Below are 18,611 nucleotides of genomic sequence, written 5' to 3' on the forward strand. Positions count from 1 at the left end.
CGACTCGGACTCGGTTCATTTAATAAATGAGTTGTTCGTTAACATTAATATTGGTTCGAATATTAAATGAGCAAAACTCGTATAATCTCGACTCGATTCGGTTTAGGCTCGTGAACAATATTCGTATAAACTCGATTCGACTCGTTTTGAACTCGTCACAATACTCGTAATATATATATATATATATATATATATATATATATATTTACATATATACTTACATGTATTCTTTTATTATATATATTTTATATGCTATGTATATTATTTTTTATACTTTGTATAAGTAATATATATATAAAATAATATATGTTGTTATTTTAAGTTTATGTATAAGTAACATGTTTTATTATTTTACAATAATAATTTATCTAGTTCATAAAAGAATTATTGAGTCAAATATAAAAATTTTATAAAAATAAACAACTCTAATTGATTGCGACACTTTCTTAACTAATCATATTTTGATTATTTGGCCATATTTAATATTATATCAATGATAATCGAATATTTAATATTAAATTAGTAGTTTAATTATGTAATTTTTTAAATGACTTTAATGTATTAGGCATTCTTGATGCCATATGTATTGGAAAGTGACAATGAATCAATGTTACATTGATATCTAGTTAAAATTGATTAAAAGAAATAATCTCATTTATTTAAAAAAAAAAAAAATCTCATTTGTGCTTCAGCCAACTAAAAATAAAATAAAATTGTGGATTAGATTTTAACCGAGCTCGAGTCGAGCTACTCGAGCTCGTATAAACTCGTATATTTTTTGTACTCGAGTTCGAGTCGAGTTCGATCATCATTTATTTTATACGAGCCGAGTTCGATCAGAAATTTTCAATATTTTTCGAGCTCGAGTCGAGTTCGAGCGGATATATATGCTAAACGAGTTCTTGACCCCCTGCTCGAATTCGACTCGATTCGGTTCGTTTGCAGCCCTAGAGAAGACAATTCAAATCCTAGAAGATATGCTCAAAATGTGCGTGATGGAATTTAAAGGTGGTTGGATTAAGATAGATAATCTAATGTGAAAATAAAATTTGAGTGAAATAGTTAAATAAAAAATTATCTCATATTATATAAATTTTATATTTGCATTTGTATAATCTAATAAGAATGTTCTAACTTTTTATGTTATTTTTTTTTAATGTTAAAATGCCATTTCTTAACTGTACTGTAAATCTAATACTAGAAGTAGACTTTTTAAGTGCGATTATTACGTTATTGCCCTTACTTTTGTATCTATGACATTGTAATCAATCTGATATATTTATCTTGCTCTGGACTTACTTTTATGAGTTTAGTACTTCTATTAAGCTGGTTTTAAGTAGACGATTTTAACTCAGAAACTTAGATTATAGAGATAGTAATTATGGAAATAAAACTATATAAAGTTTTCCAATAAGAATTACATTAATAAGTCATAAGAGATTAATTTTATTGAACACTTTAAATTGTTTAAGCCTATTATATAAAATTTTCCTCTGTTTACCTTAATAATTTTAATTTGATTTCCTACTAAGCTATAATTTGAAAGCGTAGATATGTTGCTAGAATTTAAATAATATTAATATGTATTAAGTTTAGATAAAACTGATTAATTATTAAAGTTATCTCCCTTGTTAGGTATTTAATTAAATAAAACATTATTACATGTCTTTCTAGAAAGTTAAGTGACATATGATACTTTGTATAAATAATGATCTTTGATGCGAGACCTAGGAATTAGTATTGCAAGGTAAGTAATTTGATTACGAATTAAGATCATCACATTTCAGCTTAGATAAAGTATTATTAAAGACAATTCTTGAAAGCCAATGTTTATGTATCTCGCATCTTATAATTATATTGTCATCCAACATAACATACGAATCTACGATCATGTCATTCTGCATCATGTTCAGATTCGGAAACTAGAATTATGTATGTATTATGTCATGCATCTCACATCGCATAAGACACTTAAGCTATCTTAAGTTCAAGTGCAAGATAAGATCAAAACAATTTAATTCAGATGGCTATTCAATTGCATGGTACCAATGCAGTTTCAGGGTGGATGTGCAAGCCACAGACTCAAGCGTGGTCCACCATAATATACCAGAATACTATCAGCGACTCCCCTTGTTGCAGTGGGACATGGGACCGGTGCACAACTTTGCACACAATGTTAAATGTGTTGGCAAGTCAGATCAGTCAGATAAATCAGTCATGCATAGCATAAGTATGAGCATGAACAATCATGATTTAAGCTCTCAACATGAAAATTTTATGAAAAATATTTATATTTATTACTTTTACGTTGTGATGGATTTCTTATGGAGTTTTAAACTCATTTTAGTTTATTTCATGTTTTTTTTATACCACCCAAGTCAAGATGATGGTGAATATGAGCAGACAGGTCAAGCTTAGATAAGTAAGTTGATTGAATTCCAGACCTCTTAAAATAAACTATTTTATGACATTAAATTTTATTCAATCGTTTCATTTAATGTTATTTGAGGACAAGTATTTAGTAAATATTTCTTTTATAAAATACATGTTTATTTTATTAAATATCAGATCCTTTGCTGGGTTTATTTTATGAAAAACTGTGACAATCATATCCTCAAGAAAAGGGGTGTTATAGTTGCTTTGCATCTTTTGTCTTTTTAGCTAAACCTAGACAACACCAATCAATTGTCTTTTATATCACACAAACTAATGGTAACAATTATGATGTTTTCTCCTCAGTTAAATTTGGTAGTGTCCCCTAATCTTCTTAGAAAGAAATACAGTTTATTTATTAACTTTTCAGTGAAAAATACAATTTGGCTTTTCCACTAGTGGTAAGGGGGAAAAAAAAAAAAAAAGACAAATCAGCCCAAAGAAGAGGCAGCAATTACCCATTTTCTCATGTTATTTGCAAAGGGGTTAGAAATTCCATTAAGACGAGCGTATTAAACGGCTACTCCCATTTATTCATTTGTGAGAAGGAATCATGACTCAGTGAGATCATAAACAGACAGTTACCTATTTGTCAAATCTCTTAGAATATTAACCTTTTCTTTTCTTCCATGTTGACATCACGTAGGCATCATATAGACAAACGTGGACACAACGCCCCCACCCCCCCCCCCCCCCCCCCCCGGGCGCCCGCGAACACAATAAAAGGAAAGAAAAGCTATAAAAAGCATGCACCTTTTATAACACCACGAACTATTCGGCTCTCACCGTTTTATTTGCCTTCTATAATTTACTGATCGATTGTTCTGTTACCCAATGCACGTAATATATATAAAAGTTGCTATCATCATCGAGGAAATTCATTGAAGATTTATATTGACAGTGTAATTTTTTTTTTCTTTTCTGAAGTTTTTTTTAAGAAAATGTTTCTCCCACTGAGAGAAGCGAATCTACTGATTCTCCTTTTTTTTTTCTCTATTTAATGGTTAAGAAAGTATATTTTAATCTATTTGTGATTTTTTTAAAATATTTAAATAGATTTAAAAAATATTAAAAAAATAGAAGTACAATTTTACATTTTTAGTACAATGCAGGGTTCACTTTTCTCGATGGCCATTGTCTTTTTGGGCACTGCTAGTTACACATCATCTTACACCACACCACACACGTTTTAACTTTTTTTTTTTTGTTTATCTTTGCTAAACTAATTGATTTTTTCTACTCATTGTTCATACACAACATACTTGCTAAGTAGAAAAAAATAAAAAGATAAAAAATTATGTATGATGTGTGATATTAGAAATGATGAATAGAATTATTTTTTTTTTAGGATGGCGTTATAGTCACCGACAAATTCTATTGAGAATTGAGAATTTGTCCCGACAAGGCAATTTGGCCTTTTTTTTCTAATTTTTTTTCAAACATATTTTTATATCCTTAGATTTTTTTCAATTTTTTTTAATAAAAAAATTGACAACATTATTAAATAATACTTTCTTAATGTAAAAAAAAGTTTCGAAACCCATTGTTGAGAAATATCATCAGGACACCAAGCATTTTCCTTTTTTGTATGAACCCTCTTTCTACAGGGCCACCTTATTGTACCCTTTTTTCTTACTGCTCGACATAGACAATAGACCTAGCTGCCACACTGGTTTATAGTGATTTATAATTAAAACAAAAAACAAAGCGAACGGCCAAACCGAGTTTTCTCTTTCTCCTTCAAAATCACCTGCCAACCAAACTGAGTTTTCTCTTGCGACTGAAATTGCCTGCCTCCTCCTCTCTGTCCCCGACCTACCAAAACCAGGTGCGGTCCATTCCATTTTCATTTTCTTTTTCTTTTTTTCATTTGATCATCTTCTTCTTCTTCCAATAGTTGTGCAAAATCTTAAGGACAACGAGAGAGAAAAGCAGAGGCGACCATGTTATTGATGAGAAGAATTCCTCCAAAGCACAACATCTCTTTTTCCTTGTCTTATTTGTAATTCCATCTCCATCTCCTTGGGAGCTTTGGTTGAGAATGTGGGGGACGAAGAAGGGTCTATTTTTCTAGCGATGCTTCTCAGCAAGATTGTGGGTCTATTTTTCTAGGTTTATTGGGCTCCCGGTAGCTTGTTCATTTCCAATGTATATCAACATTATTGTTACTATATTACTTGAAGCTTTATGATGGAGTTATTAAACCATACTCTCTGCTCTACAACTAGACTCTTTTTGCTTTAGTTGGTGACAGTAGGATTTAGAAGGGGTTTTGAATTTAGAGAGTTGTGGCAGCTAAGATTTGCTTGGACGGAATTTGCTTCTGGTTTGAGATTTAGAAAGGGGCTTCAAAAGATGAGAGAACGAATTTTAGAAGAAAACAATTTTAGAATTTCAGATGGGAGGGGTTTTAGAAGGACAAATTTCAGAATGTTTATAATTTATGTCCTTTAGGCTTATTGTAGCTGTTATAATATACTATGTCATGTTATCAATTATCTGTTACACATTTATCGGTTATACAATCCCATGTCACATATTACTATTACATAATAATTTGTTACACATTTATCTAATACCTAAATGCCATATCACTATCAAATGTCACAAGTGATATGTCATCTATTACGTATGTTATCTGTTATATGCTACGAATGATATGTCATCTATTACACGAGTATGTCTTGAGTTACGCCTAAGTCATGCATAAGTCTTTACTTTATCATGATTCCAAGTGTTAGGATGGAAAATTATCCTAGTAGAACTCTTTTGCCTGCATTGGAATGTTTAAATTGGATATAGAATCCTCTAGATTGACAAAGTACAATCAACAAATTTTAAATGAGATCTAAGTAACTAGTTACGGAAGCAAAGTCAGACACCCAATGACAATGTGCTAACATTTAATTGTTTTATTAGTTTAATTATCATAATGTACTCACAATTGACACAAATGATTGTAATGTGATGCAATATAGACAGGAGGACACGAGAAGCCCTAAGTGTTTGTTCTTCCATATTTAGATATGGAGATAGAATTGGGGGCTTGTCGCCTGCTTAGTCAAGAAAGAATAGGAAAACGACATGCAATCTGGAAAAAGTAATGCCATTTTGGTAAGAAAATTGAAACAAAATAACTATTTATTTTATATTCCAAAATTTCTCTTACCGAAATAGAAAAATATTAAGAAAATATGATACAAGAGGGACAAAGCAAGACAATAATCCTAGGAAAAATAGTGGTAGGTCTTTTCTCCCTTTTTATAATAATGAAATGATAAGAAATGCAGCTAAACTCAAAGGAAGACCCATCAATTTCTTCCCTCCAATAATCCCATTGCATTCCACCGCCAATCATAAACTCTACAAAAATCAACCCTAACATCCTACCACAAGCAATTAAAGTCGTCCAAATATCCAAATTTTATATATTTGTCTCTCAATTTCTCTCACTTTCTTGAATCTCTCAGTACTTGTAGTGAGCAGGCTTGTAAGGACCCTCGATGGGCACGCTAATGTAATCTGCATGATCCTTGCTGAGCTTGGTGAGCTTAGCCCCAAGCTTGCCAAGGTGAAGCGCAGCAACCTTCTCATCAAGGTGCTTAGGCAACACATATACCTTCTTCTTGTACTTTCCACTTGTCTTCTCCTTCCACAACTCCAGCCGTGCAATAACCTGGTTCGTGAAGAAACAGGACATCACAAAGCTAGGGTGCCCTGTGGCACAACCCAAGTTCATGAGCCGACCCTCGGCCAAAACAATGATGCCTGAGTTGGCCTCGGGGAATATCCACCTGTCTGTTTGAGGCTTGATGGTGATGCGCTTCACGCCCGGGTAGTTCTCGAGCCCAAGCATGTCAATCTCATTGTCGAAGTGGCCAATGTTATAGACAATGGCATTGTTCTTCATCTTCTTCATGTTGCTCACCATGATGACGTCCATGTTACCAGTGGTGGTAATGAAGATATCAACCTCTCAGACAATGTCCTCAAGGGTCAGGACAGGGATGCCTTCCATTATGGCCTGAAGAGCACAAATTAGATCAATCTCGGTCACAATTACACGGGCACCAGATTACTTCAAGGCAGAAGCACAACCCTTCCCAACATCACCACATCCACAGACCACAGCAACCTTGCCAGCAATCATAACATCAGTAGCTCTCATCAAGCCATCGGGGAGAGAGTAATGGCAATCGTACAAGTTATCGAACTGTTTAAACAAAGATCACAGCCACTATTAGATCAAACGAGAGAAAGGAATCTGATAGTTAAAAAGTTTTGAATTTGGAAAAAAAAAAACTCGACTTTGATTGGGTAGGTACAAACAAAGATCTGTTTGTTAGTTGAGAAGTTGTTGAAAAGGAACGGTGAATCCGTCCAACAAGTATTTTGCAGTCTTAGAAAATCGAAAAGGCTCGATTCCGACAAAGACATTAAGCAAAGCAATGAAAACATTGGATCTTAGATTTGAAATCCTACGAAACAATATTCAAATGATCCACTGGAATAAGCACATGATTTTATTATCACTTTTTCTTATTGCAGAGAACAGAAAATAATAAAGCAAAGATTCGAAATTACACAAGCATTTCATGACCACAGTTTTTACGAGGCCTCAACTAATCAAAATGAATGTGTTTCGTTGAACAAGGACAAGAGAGCAAAGTAAACATAGAGAAACACAGCCTTCATACTTCACATCTGGTTCAAAACCCATAAGATCAGTAAGATCTATACGTACATAAATCAGCTTAAATGAATGAAAGCAAATTATGAATAAAAACCTAACAAATCTGAAGCAAAATCCCTATAACTAGAGTAGGGAAGGGAACAGATCCAAACAAAATCACACAGTAGATCTACAAGTACAAGCAGTGAGACAAACAAGTAAATTTTTACCTTGCTCTTGGTAACAGAGTCGTTAACGTTAATAGCTGGGAACAACAAAGTATCATTTGCCTGCATCCGGTAGAGCCTCTTAACCACGGTTGTGGCCTCCTCCGACACTCCTACCAGTCTGTCCTTCATCTTGTGGTACCTCATCGGTCTTGAGTCCATCTCTAATAATGGTGAGTACAATCTGGAACTCGGCATTGTCGGTTGAGGCAGGATCAGGGAGTGTCCCGGTCTTCTCGTAGATCTCCTCGGCCTTGACACCCTCATGGATCTAGAGGGTGGCGTCACCACCGTCATGAACGATAAGGTCGGGGCCGCTACCGGGGCCCAGTCGAGGGCGCGATCGGTGCACCACCAGTACTGGAGGGTCTCGCCTTGGGTGGAGAAGATGTTGCAGGAGCACCAGCGGACCTCGGCGTCGAGGGCGGTGAGGGTCTCGATGAGGGTGGCTGTCTGGATGGTCATGTGGAGGGAACCGGTGATCCTGCCTCCCTTGATATTTCCTAGTAGTATCAAGGTCTCATATCTTCTGTTCGTTGATGATACTCTTATTTTCAGCGACCCTAATCATGACCATCTTCGATGGTTGAGAGGTCTTTAATTATGCTTCGAAGCTGTTTCTGGGCTTAGAGTCAACTTATCTAAGTAAAAAATTGTTCTTAAGATAAGCAAACGGGAATCAAGCCAATTTCAATGCAGCCTTTGCTAAATTGAAAATGTAGTATTCGTGAAAAAGGTGGAAAAGATAAACATAAACTGAACAAGGGCGAAAAGTAACGCAGCTCATTTTCGAAGTGCCGTTGTGGGAAGCAGAAGCTGCCGTAACAATGGCGGCAAACTCTCAGGTGAGCTTTAAACCACAGTCTCATATCTTAGGACAATAAACGCTCTGAGATAATTGATTTGGGCTTCCTCGTTCTGTTACTTGTATCCGTTTTATGCGTTACTAACGCCCCTCATAAATGTTGCGCAGAAACCAGGTTTCTAAACGTTTCGTTTATTCTCTTATCTTCGGACAACGCGGGTCTGGGCTTTCTTGATTCTCCAGAAACACCTCTCCCACCTCCACCTCCACCTCCTTGTGTCGAAGTACTTTCCTCCGAGGTATTGCTGCTGTTGTTGTTTCTGCTGCTGCTTTTAGCTAACCGAGCTCAACAATTTAGGGGTCTGATTGAGATTTTTTCCTGTGAAATAGATATCTCCATCTCTGAAATATACCGTCGATCCGTTGAACTTGGGGGAACTTACTTTGCTCAAGGTAACTTTTCTCTTTCCCTCTGTTTTTGTTTCCCAAAAAATGAAGAAAAATCAAAGGAAATAAACATTAAAGGAAAAGAATGATATTTTTTTTTTTTGTCTTTTGCTCATGGGAAGGTGAATAGTTTATGTTTCTGTAAGTTTGGATTGTAAAAACTTTCAATTTTATCTACATTGTAGTTTCACTTTCCAAAATCAATAAAAGCAGCACCTAGCAAAGTTGAATTGCTTTATTAGGTTGCGCTTGATGTCCCAGGTAATGGGAAGTCTTGTTTTCCGCCTATTGATTGCCAAGAAAATTGAGGAAATTAAGATTTAAGAAAATAGAATGGACAACAATGTAAGAGGAAGGACAATTTTAATCTTATCTTTTTTGAAGATTTAATTTCTGAAATTAATCAGAACACGGCCTGGATAATGGAAGAGAGGAGTTAGCTGTCCTGTCTTGGATAATGGAAGCTTCTAAAAAAATTTAAAATTTTAATTTCATTTATAATTCTTCACATACTATGGAAAGCCGAATATAATGAACTTTCTTAAAACTTGAGAGTTTCCAGGGTTTGGAATCAATATGGATTGGGTATAGAATGAAAGGTGCCAATTTTTCTATTCATAATTCATGGATGGATTTGAGTCATAATATTAAGCCTAATCATTCCCAACAATTTATAAAACAAGCGATTTGTTCAAGTAAAATACCCTCAAAGTTCAATTCCATCACATGTATTGCTTCTCTTTCAGGGCCGTGTAAATACGCAAGAGGTTTTTTGTCTATCCAACTCTGATTTAGTCCCAGGGATATAAATGAAGATTTGTAAGAATTCTTCCTTCTTTGCTTCTTTTTAACTTGTATTTTTTGTAGTAACTGTTATTTAAATGTAGTTTTCCTATTCATATCTGAACTATTTTGACATCATTGTGATGCACATATTGCCGTAATTGTGGATACATGTGCTCACTTTTGGGATACAGGTGGACTGAAGTTATGGGAAGGTTCACTAGATCTAGTTAAAGCCCTTCGCTCGGAGGTCAAAAATGGCAATTTGTCATTTTGTGGAAAGCGAGTTTTAGAGGTGGGCTCCTAATTTACAGTTGATTCTGTACTGTTCAAAAATGCTTACACATGCTGATACTTGGGATGATAGATCTCATTGCTTTTCATCTTTAACTGAAAATGGAACTGCAATCCCATTGGCCTTTACGACTACTTTTTGATGCAGCAGCTCAATTGCATCATTGATTGCTGTTATTTACAACTTACATTTTCCCTTCTAAATGCCCGTGCTCATGTTACATAGGAAGGAAATTCATGTTGATTTTGTTCATCTAAATGATTCCAGTGGTATGGATGGTTGTTATTGAAGGAAGAAGTCTATTGTTTCTATATGATATACTCTTCTCTAATAATACTCAACGAAGTGATCATATTTTGAATTTTTATGAGCTTGTGTACTGAATAGTTTAGATGTAGGCGGTAGGCCAAAGTTATAAAACCTCTCTTTTGATGATCCAGATGTCAAGATAAGTTGGTTGGAAAGAGAATTTGAGGTGACTTAGGTTGTGGTGCAAGCCCTAAATTGTGATAAGGCCCCATGGCCTGATGGATTCTCTTTTGGTTTTTTTTTTTTTTTTCCCAAACTTGTTGGGAAGTTGTAAAAGATGTTATGAAGCTATTTCAAGTTTTCCATGCTAATGGTAAATAGATTAGAATCCTCAAGTCAACCTTTCTCGCTTTTATTCAAAAAAGAAGAAAAACTAGGGGCTATGGATATGAGATTTTGTTGTAAAATGCTTGCTAATATAGAGTTACAAATGCTGTTGGATAAGATAACATTCAGGCCCCAAAGAACTTTCACTGGGGAACAAAAAAAATTGGATTCACTCCTCATTGCAAATGAGGGTCTTGATTCAAGAAAGCTTTCATGTGGGTCAAGTGAAGTAACACCCCAGTCCTACATTGGGAACATGAATAACTCACATTGAGTGGATAGGTTATAAAGGTAGTTATAGGAGCTAAGTCCCATATTGGCTACTTACGAGGTGAATTTGGGCGTTATAAGTGATTTTATGGAAGCTTCAAACTAACTAGTCCTTTTGGGGTTATTGTCCCGCTGTACCTAGTGGTATCTTTGGATCATTATTTACGGTATTCAGCTTAGATCGTAAGACCAGCCATTAGAAACTAGAGCATTTCATGACATGGCCTGACAAGGTTGTCAGGAATTAAGACGGGGGTTTGTAACACACCAATCCCACATTGGAAATCTGACATAGGGTGGGTAGCTTATAAAAGCATTCATGGGTGCTAAGTCCCTCATTGGCTCTCAAACTGGGTTTTATGAGATGCTATAGGAAAGCTTCAAATTAACTAGTCTTTTTGGGGTTGCAGCATAGAAATAGCTATTGTTTTGTCTGAGTTGTTACAGGTGTTCTATGCAAGCTTTCTTTTAGTCGGTAGGTGTTCTATTGTATAAAATGATAAGATGTGGTTTCGGGGAGCTTTACCCTTTTCTTAACAGCACCACTAGAGGCTTTTGTGGTAGTCCGTGAGGTCTATGTCAAGGGAATCCTTTAACTCGTCTTTCTTTTGGTATAGTTATGAAGGCTGATGCAGACGTTTCTGATGATCCAACATGAATGGTGTTAGAATACCTTGAAAAGGAAGATTAAAGTAAACCTGCAAGAAGTGTAGAAGCTTCCTTGAATTGGGGAATCATCATGAATTTGGCAAAATTTTGGCCATAACTTTTGTTTTTTTTTTCAGGTAAAAGTAAAATTTTATTGATATAAAAGGCATTGCTTAAGTACACCGGTAGTATACATTGAGCATGCCTAATTACATCTAGGTACTAGTGAGAGAGACAAGCTAGTCATGAAGATTGTCCGTATTACAAATAATGGCCGAAGCGCACGAAAGTAAAGTATTGTAGAAAAATTGCTTCAACTTATTCAAAGAACGCTCCATGTCTTCAAAGCACCTCTTGTTTCTCTCTAGCCACAAGCACCACATAATACAGTGAGGGATCATTTTCCACATAGCAACTATCTGGGCATTCCCCGTAATTCCTGTCCAGCACCCCAGAATATCCCTAGCTCTTCTAGGCATGATCCAAGCCTCCCCTGTCCAATTAAGGATCTCATTCCATAAACACCTGGTCACCTCACAGTGTAACAATAGACGATCCACTAATTCCCCGTCTCTCTTGCACATAAAACACCAATCTATTATGATGAGACCACACTTTCTTAGATTATTTGACATCAGAATCCGTCCAAGAGATGCAGTCCATACAAAGAAAGAAATCTTGGAAGGTACTTTGCATTGCCAAATAAGGAAAACTATGATCATTAGATACACCCAAGAGAGCCTTATAGAAGGAGTGCACCGAGAGTTTGTTTTTTCCACTCAAATACCAAATCATCCTATCCTCCATCTCATTGCCAATCGATATTTGCATATAACGAGTCAAAGAAATCAGCAAGCATATCCAACTCCCAATCTTGAGCCGCTTTTGAGAAACTTACATTCCAATGGACAGCACCGTTAGATAGTACCACTAAGTCAGCCACGGCAGCCTTTTTGTCACAAGAAATTTGGTAGAGCATGGGAAACACTTGCTTTAGAGCCCTTTCACCACACCAGACATCATGCCAAAAATTAACTCTATTACCTCTTCCAATTGCAAATCTGAAAAACTTGGAGAATCCTCCCTATCCCGCTCTAATGTTTTTCCACAATCCCACGCCATGTGTCCCTCTAACTTCCTTTGAACACCAAGCCCCCAGCATACTCCCATACTTAGCACCTATGACTTCTCTTCATAAACCCTCCCCTTCCCTATGGTATCTCCACAACCATTTCCCCAAAAGTGCTTTATTGAAAACCCTCACATTATGCGCCCCCAACCCACCACATGGAATTGGTGAGCAAACTTTATCCGAACTAGCAAGATGGAATTTGCTTCGTTCACTTTCACGAAACTTTTCATCTCATCTAATCATTACAATTTTTTCAAATTCCTACACAAAATAAAATAAACAATTCAATTTTTTCAAATCCCCACACAAAAATAATATTAAAACAATATATTCTAATAATATTTTATTCAACTTTTAACTTTAATCTCAACTCATCTTATTTCATCTTTGAAAACAAACGATGCCTTAGTTTCCTCCCCAATGCCTACCCAAAGAAAATCGACCACCCTTGTACAAGTATATCCGTTTCCACCCAGCCAATCTTCTTTCAATTCTTTCTAACACACCAGCCCAAATAGATTTTGTCTTAAAAGCATCCCCGATTAGAAGACCGAGGTATTTCAAAGGCAGCAAAGCAACCTTACAGCCTAAGATATTTGCCAAGTCCTGAATGTTGTGCATTCCACCCACGGGAACCATTTCAGACTTTGAGAGATTTAACTTCAAGCCTGAAACCGCTTCAAAGCAAAGAAATACAGCACTCAAGTACTGCATATAATCGTTGTGCGGCTCATAAAACAGTAGTGTATCATCAACAAAGAGAAGGTGAGATATAGTAACACATCCCACTGAAAATCCAGCAAGAAAGCCTCCATTCATCACCGCTCTCAACATAATACTCAATGCTTCCATAACAACGACAAATAACGAAGGGGAGAGAGGGTCCCCTTGTCTTAGTCCTGTAAAGCTGTTAAAGAATCCTTCTGCTGCTCCATTCACCAAAACCGAATAGTTAACCGTAGTTATACAATGCCTAATCCATGAAATCCATTGATCCCCAAAACCACACCTCCCAATTAAATAGCACAAAAACTCCCGATTAACATGTTCATAAGCCTTTTCCATGTCTAGTTTGTGAGCTCGGGTATGCCCTCCTTGATTCTACAATCTAAGCATTCATTGGCTATCAATACCGAATCCAAAATTTGTCTCCCCTTCACAAACACATTTTGAGATTTTGAAATAATACTACTCATAACTATACTCATGCGATTGGCAAGCACCTTTGAGATAATCTTATATACCCCATTTATGAGCCTAATAGGCCGAAAGTCTTTCACTTCCATAGCCCCAACTTTCTTAGGGATAAGAGCAATAAAAGATGTATTAATGCTTTTTTTTGAATTTACCAAAGGTGTATAGCTCCTGAAAAACCTGCGTAATATCCCCCCCACTCAAACTTGCTGGGCTGTATTGAAAGAAGATCTTATGAAAGTGTTCTAGGAATTCTACTCAGAGGGGAGGTTTGAAAAAAGCCTTAATGCTACTTTTCTGGCACTAATACCAAAGAAGGTGGGGGTTGAGGAGATTAAGGAGTTCTGGCCTATTAGCCTAGTAAATGGGGTATACAAGATATTATCTAAGGTATTAGTGAATCGTTTGAGCAAGGTAGTGGGAAAACTAATTTCGAAACCTCAAAATGCTTTTGTAAAGGATAGACAAATCCTAAATGCGGTTCTTATTGCTAATGAATGCATTGATAGTCGTCTGAAAACTGGTGAGGCAGGGATCATGTGTAAGCTAGATACGGAGAAGGCGTATGATCATGTAAATTGGGACTTCCTTCTTGATCTGTTGGGGAAATGTGGTTTTGGGGAGAGATGGTGCTCATGGATTAGGTGGTGCATAACAATGGTAAAATTTTCTGTCTTGATAAACGGAAGCCCAACTGGATTTTTTCGTAGCACACAAGGTTTAAGACAAGGAGATCCACTATCCCCATTACTTTTTGTTATTGTGATGGAGGCGTTGAGTAGAATGTCCTTGGCCTTGGTAGCGAATGGTTTGGTGGTTGGTTTCAAGATTGGCTCTCCAAATAGGGGACCTGTTAATATATCTCATTTACTATTTGCAGATGATACTCTTTTCTTTTGTGAACCAGATCCTTACCAGATTCGAGTTCTGAAGGCCCTTCTCCTTTGCTTTGAAGTAGCTTCTGGACTGAAGGTTAACTTGCAAAAATCAGAGATGGTGCCCATCGGAGGAGTTCGGCGTATCAGACAGTTGGCTAATATTTTGGGATGTTCGACCGCAATGTTACCTATGATATATCTGGGGCTCCCGTTGGGGGCGGCATCGAGAGCGACTCCAATATGGGATTTGGTTATTGAGAAAGTGGAAAGTCGTCTAGCCAGTTGGAAGAGATTGTACTTGTCAAAAGGCGGAAGAATTACACTGATCAAAAGTACTTTATCTAATCTACCTACATATTTTTTGTCATTGTTCCCTATTCTAGCAAAAGCGGCAAACCGATTGGAGAAACTTCAAAGGGATTTCTTGTGGGGTGGACTGGGAGAGGAACACAAATTTCACCTGGTTAAGTGGGAAAAGGTATGCAGACCTATCTCGAACGGGGGGTTGGGCATTAGAAATATGAAAACCTTCAATCGGGCGTTGTTAGGTAAATGGTTGTGGAGGTATCATAAGGAACCTGAAGCCCTTTGGAAGACGGTAATAGAGAGCAAATATGGGGAACTATGGGGGGGTTGGTGCACAAAAGAAGTGAGAGGAGCGAACGGAGTGGGTTTGTGGAAACATATAAGAAGAGGGTGGGAGGTGTTCTCATGCCACACTCGATTCTGTCTAGGAGAAGGAAACCGTATTAAGTTCTGGTATGACACTTGGTGTGACCATGTTGCTCTAAAGGAATCTTTTCCTTCTTTGTTTAGAGTAGCAAGAGATATTGATGCCTCAGTAGCAAATGTAAGGGTAAGATTAGGGGAGCAAATCCAATGGAACATCAACTTCAGTAGGGCGGCACAAGATTGGGAGATGAGCAGTTTTGAAGCCTTTTATAGCCTCCTGTATTCTTGTAAAGCGGGTAATTCACAGGATAGTCTATGGTGGATACTTGCAGCTAAAGGTACTTTCTCGGTGCGCTCTTTTTATAAGTCTCTTACTCAAGAGACACCTATCTAGTTCCCTTGGAGAAAGTTATGGAGACATAAGGCGCCTCCCAAAGCTGCGTTCTTTGTGTGAACAGAATCCCTAGGCAAGATTCTTACTACTGATAATTTGAGAAAGCGTAGGGTGATCATCACAGATTGGTGTTATATGTGCAGGAAGGGGGGCGAATCGGTGGACCACCTCTTAATACATTACGAGATAGCGAGAGGGTTATGGAATGAGGTTCTCGGTAGAATTGACTTGGCTTAGGTTATGCCTGAGAATGTGGTAGCGGTAGTGGCTAGTTGGAAAAATTTGAGAGGCAACCAACAGATAAAAGAGGTGTGGAAGATGATACCCATATGTATCATGTGATGTTTGTGGTAAGAACGCAATGCAAGGACCTTCGAAGACAAAGAGAGATCAATGGAGGAACTTAAAGTTTTCTTTTTTAGAACTCTTTGTAATTGGACCATAGCAGTTGATTTTAATGGCTTAGAGCTACATGATTTTCTGATGTCCATCGCTCATACCTAGCTATGGAAACTATACTTTGTACTGGGCTTTTGCCTATTCTTTGATAATATAATTTATTTACTTATCAAAAAAAATATATCCCCCCACCTCCGCCCCCCCAAACTAGTGTAGGCTGTAGATACTTTAAATTTGAAAACATGTGGCTAGAGGATGAGAGTTTTGTGAAAAGGGTGAGGCAATGGTGGTCTTCGTATTCATTCTTTGGTACCCCAAGTTTTGTATTGGCTAGCAAATTTAAAGCTCTTCAACAAGATCTGAAAAAATGGAATGCTGAGGAGTTTGGGAATGTTGAAAAGAAAACAAAGTTTCTGCTTCAACAACTGTGCAATGTTTGGAGGTAAGGGAGATGTCGGGTGATGCAACAAGTGAGGGTTTGGATAGGAAAAAAGGGGTAGTTGCTGAATTGGAAAAGATCACATTCATGGAGGCAAAAATCTAGGGTTCAATGGTTGAAAGAAGGTAATAAGTGCACAACATTTTTTCAGCAAATGGCGAACTCTCATAGGAGGAACAATGCTATAAAAGTTATTCAAGATGGTGAAAACATGCTTTCTGATCAAGAGGCCATCAAGGAACATGCTGTTAATTTTTATGAAAAGCTGTTCAAGGAAGAATATTTTCGTGGAGACCAAAGCTAGATGGTTTGTCTTTTGATGCAATTGATCAAGACAGTGCAGCATGGATAGAGAGAGCTTTTGAAGGAGGAGTGCTTGATGTTGTCAAGGAATGGCTAAAGACAAGGCTCCGGTCCGGACGGGTTTTCTATGGCTTTTTTCCAAGCATGTTGGGACATTGTGAAGGAAGACATTATGAAAGTATTTCTGGAATTTCATGCTTTTATGAAATTTGAGAAAAGTATCAATGTTACTCTTATAGCTTTGATTCCTAAAAATGTGGGGGCAGCAACTATGCGGGATTTTAGGCCAATTAGTTTTGTTAACCGGGTTTATAAGATAATTTCTAAGGTACTGGCCAATCGGATGAGTGCAGTAATGGGAAGAATTCTATTAGTCACAAAATGCTTTTCTGAGAGGAAGACAAATATTAGATTAAGTTTTAACAACTAATGAATGTTTGGATCACAGAATTAAATTGGGCGAATCTGGAGTTTTGGTTAAATTGGATATGGAAAAGGCGTTTGATCATGTTTGCTGGGAGTTTCTTTTGTATTTGCTTGGTTGATACGGTTTTGGTGAGAGGTGGTGTACATGGATTAAGCATTGTATTTCTACATCGAGATTCTCCATTTTGGTGGATGGTAACCTAGGTGGGTTCTTCAATAGTTCACGTGGTTTGAGACTAGGAGATTTGATATCTCCTTTCCTCTTTATTCTTGTCATGGATCCATTGAGTAGAATGATTGAAGCAGCGATGGGAGGTAGTTTTTTGTCGGGTTTTGAAGTGGGCTGTGATTCTCGGAGTAGTGTGATTGTTTCTCATCTACTTTTCGCTGATGCCACATTAATTTTCAGTGTAGCCAATCAAGAACAACTTTGGTCCTTAAGAGCTCTTTTGCTATGCTTTGAAGCTGTGTTGGGATTGAGAATTAACTTAACCAAGTCTGAAATAGTTCCGGTGGGCTCAGTGTCAAATATTTCAGATCTGGCTAATATTTTGGGGTGTAAAATATCTTTGCTGCCTATGATGTATCTTGGTCTTCTCTTAGGTGCCTCGCATAAATCTGTTTTGATTTGGGAAGGAGTGATTGAGAAGACTGAGGGGAGGTTAGCCAGCTGGAAAAAATTATATTTGTGTAAAGGGGGTAGAATCACTTTAATCAAGACTACGCTGTCCAATCTTCCAACATATTTCCTTTCTCTCTTTCCTCTACCGGTTATGGTTTCTATGAAAATTGAAAAGATCTATAGGAATTTCTTGTGGGGAGGTAAAGGGGAGGAAAATAAATTCCATATGATGAGTTGGGATAAGGTATGTCAACCGATTTCAAATGGTGGTTTGGGTGTGCATAACTTGAGGCTTTGCAATAAAGCTCGTTGTGGGAAATGGTTATGGAGATATCATTTAGAAAGAGATGCATTATGGAAAAATGTGATAGATGTTAAATATGGAGATATGTGGGGTAGTTGGTGTTCAAATGAAGTAAAAGGGGTTTATGGGACGGGATTATGGAAGTCAATTCTAATGGGTTGGGGGGAGTTTGTTAAACATGTCAAATTTAAGGTGGGGGATGGATCAAGAATTTACTTTTGGCATGATAATTGGTGTGGAGAGTTAACTCTCAAGGATGAATTTCCTTCACTTTTTCAGTTTGCAAGGCAGCAAGATGCAACTCTGCTTGATTCATTCTCTGTTTTGAATAATAGCATTCAATGGACTGTTTTCGTGAGAAATGTAAATTATTGGGAAGTTAATGTAATTTTAGATTTTTTCAGCAGATTATATGAGTTAAAAATTGTCCAAGGAAAGTGTAGAAAGATTGTTGTGGATTCATGAACGAAATTTCAGCTTCTCAGTTCACTCCTTTTATAATGCTTTAACCTGCCAAGGTGTATGTAATTACCCCTGGAAAAGTATCTGGAAAGTTAAAGTCCCGAATAAGGTAGCTTTCTTCTGTTGGCTGGTGGCTCAAGATAAAATTCTGACCATTGCAAATCTTAGAA

At 36.9% G+C, this 18,611-nt stretch overlaps 1 pseudogene; it reads right to left on the reverse strand.

The window, feature by feature from the left end:
- Positions 1-5,661: 5,661 nt before the first annotated feature.
- On the reverse strand, positions 5,662-7,797 carry LOC122300253 (annotated as a pseudogene).
- Between the last annotated feature and the right edge of the window lie 10,814 nt (positions 7,798-18,611).

This window comes from Carya illinoinensis, chromosome 2 (genome assembly GCF_018687715.1).
Source record: "Carya illinoinensis cultivar Pawnee chromosome 2, C.illinoinensisPawnee_v1, whole genome shotgun sequence".
Classification (NCBI taxonomy): Eukaryota; Viridiplantae; Streptophyta; class Magnoliopsida; order Fagales; family Juglandaceae; genus Carya; species Carya illinoinensis.